The following is a 5,749-nucleotide window of genomic DNA, read 5'->3' as shown; positions in this document are numbered from 1 at the left end:
GGGGGACTCAGGTCAACAATTTCTGACATTGCCAGTCAAGCGGAAGACCCAATACTATTATGGGCTACTGGACTCTTTTAGAATATTTTGCTGAGTTTATACACCTATAATATTCAAATAACGGAACTTAACAAAAAAAAGGGTATGCAGATGTATGTCCATTTTGTATCTGTGTATTCAATGTAGTTAGGGTAGATATATAGTTACATTCTCTTAATGTAGTGATTTGTTCTAATGGTGTTTGTAAATAGCATATCATGTCTGCATCTTGTACAGCAATTAACAACTAGGAAGAATGTATGCAATGTGTTAACTATTGAAACTGTCCTACTAATTTCATTTGAAACTGTCTCACTGCTATTTGTTTATCAGTAAAATTATTGAAAAAATAGGATAGATATACAGCTACTTTCTCTTAATTCAATGAGAAGAAAAATTTGTACTAATAGTGTTTGGACAGGATATCATGTGTGCATTTTGTACTATGAATAACTACTACAAAGACAACAATATGCAATGTATTATTTGTTGAAACTGCCCTACTAACCTGTTTTGAAACTGTCTCATGCTATTTGTTTCTCAGTAAAATTAATTAAAAATAAATAAAAATAAAGTAATAGTGATGACTCCTAAATATATATTTCTTCAAGGCAGACCTTTCTACAATTATATAATACAGTTAAAATTATATGAATTACAATTCTGTATAACTGTTATTTAATGTTTGGAAAAATAAGTCTTTTCTGCAGGATTTAATATATAAGCAGTAACTTTTTCCCTTTTGTGTCTCTGCCACAGTCATCTTTTGAGACATTATCAAACTGTAAAGTTAGCTTGGGCCCAGCCCTGGAAGGAACTATATTTTATGAAGGATATTTTAATTTCAAAATAAGGGATTGGGGAGATAGATCAGTAAAATAAGTGCTTGTCTGGCAAACACAAGGGCCTGAGTTCAATCTCCAGTTCCACAAAAAAAAATTAAAATAAAAATAAATAAATAAATAAATATAGTATTTTGATTTCAGCTTTGTTAATAATCATAAGCAAGGTACCTAACCTCTTAAAGCCTAAGTTTTCTCATCACAGTTCACTCTATCCTTACATATTTTTATATGCATTATGGAGATACTTTTAGATTATTTTTAAAATTCTGACTTCTTCTGAAACTCATTAGTGTAGGTTGTCTTGCTCACTGCTGTATGTTTTTCATCCAAAACAGGCCCTGATTTATAATAGGCCCCTACTACATCTTTGTTAAAAGAACAGATGGATGAATAAATGCAATATAAGGAAAGGAGAGAGGCTCACTGCTGCCATTGTTCATCCGTTCTTGCTCTTGCTGTTGTGGTACTTTCTGCCTCCATGAAGTGCTACTCTCTGCCATGTGCCTCTCTGCCTTGGAGCCAGCTGATTGTGGGCTGAGACCTTCACAAATTGTGAGCTAAATAAACCTTTCCTTCCTTAATTTGGAGTGTCAGGTATTGTGTCCCAGTAATGAGGGAAAAGTAACTGAGACAGTCATTTTTCCTTCTTGTCTAAGTATACACTAAATAAAAGTAAATGCTAGCTATAATGACTTAAGATCTAATGAAGGAAAACTAATGACAAATACAATGCTTCCTCAATAAATATTTATTGTTCTAAAATGTTTATTTTCTACGTGGTATAATTATTCATTAACCATTGTGAAAACCCTGAAAGACATGTACTACTATTCTCATTTCAAAGATGAGAAAATTGAAATTTGACTAGTGAAATGAAATATTTAGGGGGTATAATTAATATGGCTTGTTTGTTTTCAGCTGTGAGCTTTGAGGGATTACAAGCATTCAGAATAATACCAAGCTTTCTGGTGTGCTCAACTGACTGGGTGACTGTGACATTCACTAAGATGAAATTTAGAGGAGGATAAAGAGGATAAGAGGCAAGAGGAGATGAGGGGGGTTCTTAAGGTGAAGAAGAGTAGAAATGTATTAGGTCAGTTGGGAAGTACTTTAAATTTTGGGTGTGTGAATGAGATGCTGGATATTATTAAATAGCTAACACTGGATTATAAGAACTTCGTCTGGGCTTCCTATCTTGGTGCTTGCAATCACCATATAGATTACAGCCAAAGCAACGGGGATGGTTTAAGATCACCGAGAACAATTTGAAGAGTAAGAAAACATGCGAGCATAAGGGAGGAACATGTAAAAAGCACGAACATTTTAAAGAAAAACAGTGCTACTGAAGTGAGAGACACCTGGAGAGTTTAGTGTCTTAGTGCTAAGAGAATATCAGGTTTCATGTTTTTAAGCAACACTTGAGAATTCTGACTGGAACGCAGAAGTGGGAGAAAGTCACCAGCTGAAGTCTGTATGTGGTGAGAGTTGAAAGAGTTGGGTGTGTGAAGTACAAAAAAAAAAAGGTGACTTTAGAATACTGTAGATAAGAGAAATTTTTAATCTTCAACTATTGCTAATAAACAGCGAGTAAGCAGGGGGCCTGTGAGGGATAACGAAAAGGGAGAGTTCATCAGAGAGGCTACAGGGAATAGGGATGTAGTGGCTTAGAGCAAAGAAACGGACCTGTTTTTATTATTTTTGAAAAAAATGGAATAAAAGATTGGTGAGGGGTACATGGAAGTTAGAACCGTGCGAAAATGGAGGAAGCTGTTGTCAAATGGATTCTGCTTTGTGAGCAAGAGACTTTACCTGTGGAGACTAAGCGGGGCCGATGGCAGGGGGAAGCCTGACTCTTAATTTATCCTGCGGACTGTACGCCGGTAACCCATGTTGCTTTGCAACCTCCCATTTTTTTCGGATCCCTGTACAGCGTCTGACGTTGCTTACAAGAACTGTACACCCAGAGTGCGACAGAACTGGTGATATTCCAGTCGGAACTACCACTCCCGGAATGCAATACAGCTCTTGGGAAACACCGGAGGCTGGGAACTCGGCAGAGGCTGCCCCACGGCCCACTCCCATTGGAGGAGGCTCACTCCCAGGAGGCCACGGGTAGGCGGGGCGCTTTATGCGGAAGTCGGAGGCGTCCTGTTCCATCCGCTTCTGGGAGCCGGCAGCCGGCCTCCCTGGGCTGACCTGCGCCCCTCGGTTCTGAGCCTGTGTTCCCCTACGGGGTGCTCGGACAGGTAAAAGGAATGGGACGTGCTCCGTGGGAGGCGAGGAGATGGCGGCAGAGGGAGGGTTGAGGTGTAAACTAGAAGGTGTTCAAGTGGAGCGTAGAGGCAATGCAATAATGACTTGGGTTTCTCTGGTGTCGACAGTCTGAATTGTCCAGCAGATCTAGTTTCAGCTGCTTACATTGTATGCCGTTGAAAAGGGCTTGAGTTTAAGAGTGTCAGAATGCGTCAGTAAAGTTGTCGTTACAGGATAGGGAAGTGTTAGTTTTCCCTTATTTCACGTTCAGCGAGACCTTTCTGTAACATTGGAATCTTTTTAGATCGCCAGTCTTGTAAAAACTCTTCACACCCTTATTCAGAGACGTCACTTTGCGCTTCACCTTGTACTTTTGTCTGCTCCCGCTTGTTTGTGAGTGCCTAGTCTCCTCTGCACCCCTCCTCCACCTCTCAGTACAGTATTGACATGTTTCTTTATCCTCAGTTCGTGTAGGAACTATGTCTCTGCCCAGATCTCTTTCTGAGACCTGTTTGTTCAACGTATTTTAATTGACCCCCTGTATATAAAATTGATCATGTTTTTTATTCTTTCATGAATGCTTTAGATCTCAATCTGCCAAGCCATTTTCTATTAATTAGTCTCAGATACCTGAATCTCATTCTCCCACTTTTGATCCCAGAGGACCCTGTCATGCATAGAACATTCCTTCCCTGTGAATACCCGTGGCTAAGAACCATACATCTAAACAGATATTTATTGAATCGCTGATACATGCTAGGCAGTCTTCTAAGTGCGGAGGATATAGCTAGCAGTAAATAAGACATAGGAAACCCCTCAGGGACTTGTATATCTGGGCAGCAGGGGCAAACAGGAATAATTAAGATGACATTATATTTTGGTTAATGCAAAACAAAACGTGGTTTATATAATTTTATCCTGAGTATGTCAGAGGGATTGGGTGGAGTCTCAGAACCTTGTCCAAAAAGAATATTTGTCATACAAACAAGAATAGTTTTGATCTGTAACCTGAGTTTTAAACAAAATTTTCCCCTTTCATTGCAGTGCTTTTTTTCTGTCTCCTTCAAGGTTACTACATCCGAATTCATGGTTCATTTGTCACTGAGTTATTTTTCCCTAAGACTCAGACAGAAGAAGAGTTCAGAATTGGATTGATATTAACTTATGAACTAGGTAAAGAGTTTGACACCAGACATATATTCTCCTTTGCACTGAACTACATTCTCAGCCCTTTTTGAAATTTTGAAACAGGGTCTTACTAAGTCTCCCAGGCTGAGCTTGAATTTGTGATCTTCCTGCCACAGCCTGCCACATTGCTGATATTACAGGAATGATGTGCCACTGACATCTAGCTCAAAAATATTCTTTTACTAGGTCTTACTGGCTACAAAGTAAACTATCATTTGTAGTATATTTTAAACCAAATGTCCTCAGTCAGCGTTCACCCATTTATTCAACAAATACATGAGGGAATATTGTATGTTAGACAGTGTTCTGAGCAGTGGGAAGATAGGGTAAAACAGTTTGATCGCTCATCCAAGGAAAACTAGTAACAGTACACTGAGGAAATTCCTAACACATAGGCTGACCTATGTTCTTTTGTTTTCTCCACCCAAACACAGATAGTCACAAAAATGTTAAGAAATTGCCTGAGCAATTTTAGGCATTCCTCCTCATTACACTTTATTATACTGTGACTCTCTTGACTATAGGACTCTTCTGCCTCAACTTCATATCTCCAGTGTCTACTACTTTGATTTCCATATAGTAAACCCTCAGTACATATGCATTGACTCTCCATTTGATCCAGTTAAAATGAGTAAATTTATATATAAAGCCTTCTTTATAAAAGGCCATCAGCCTTATTCCTCAACCTTTTCATTCACCAAAAATGGACCATTTTATTTCATCAGGCTAGTTTGTTTACTCCCCTTCGCTTGTTCTCACCTTCAATCTTTCCCTCCTAAAATGAATTCCATCTTTTATCTGTATTTTGTGCACTCTTCTCCATTAATTTAATATCACAGTTAATTTAGTAATATGCTCATGATACAAGGATGGAAATTTCCCATTGTGTGTTTGCTATGAAAGATTCTTCAAGGAACTATTGCAAAAGCATATCTCATTTCAATAACATAATAATACAGTATGCTTTTTATTTTTGCATTAACTGTTACCATATACTACATTATGAATTAAAATCTTCCATTTTGTTTGAGCAGTTGCACAGCCTTCGTTCATACAGCATGTTATGACATAATTTGGTTGTTTCTTGATACAAATACATCTGTGAATATTATTTTCTCCTAAGTCTTGAATGTTACTGTTGTTGTGCCATGTTGTCATTTGCAGAATGTGAGATGAAATTCTCAATTTTTAAAGTGTTTTTTTTCTTTTTTAAAAAATAATTTTCTTGAGAAAAAGCAATGAGATAGTTTCAAAACAGGTTAGTAGGACAGTTACAATAATCAATACATTGCATATTGTTGTCTTTATAGTAGTTATTTATAGTACAAGGTGCAGACATGATATCTTGTCTAAACACTATTAGTTAAAAACTTCTCATTGAACTAAAAGAAAGCAGCTGTATATCTGTGCTAACTATTTTGTAT

General features: G+C 37.6%; 1 protein-coding gene across 1 annotated transcript in view; it reads left to right on the top strand.

The window, feature by feature from the left end:
- The first annotated feature begins 3,028 nt into the window (after positions 1-3,028).
- Vamp7 (vesicle associated membrane protein 7) overlaps positions 3,029-5,749 on the top strand; it is a 62,140-nt gene continuing 59,419 nt past the window's right edge. Inside the window, exon 1 of the mRNA XM_004648466.3 lies at positions 3,029-3,130. The gene's annotated coding sequence lies outside the window, so the exon portion shown is untranslated. The remainder of the gene's footprint in view (positions 3,131-5,749) is intronic.

This window comes from Octodon degus, unplaced genomic scaffold, assembly GCF_000260255.1.
Source record: "Octodon degus isolate 3935 unplaced genomic scaffold, OctDeg1.0 scaffold00416, whole genome shotgun sequence".
Taxonomy (NCBI): domain Eukaryota; kingdom Metazoa; phylum Chordata; class Mammalia; order Rodentia; family Octodontidae; genus Octodon; species Octodon degus.
This window is presented reverse-complemented; position numbering and strand designations above follow the sequence as displayed.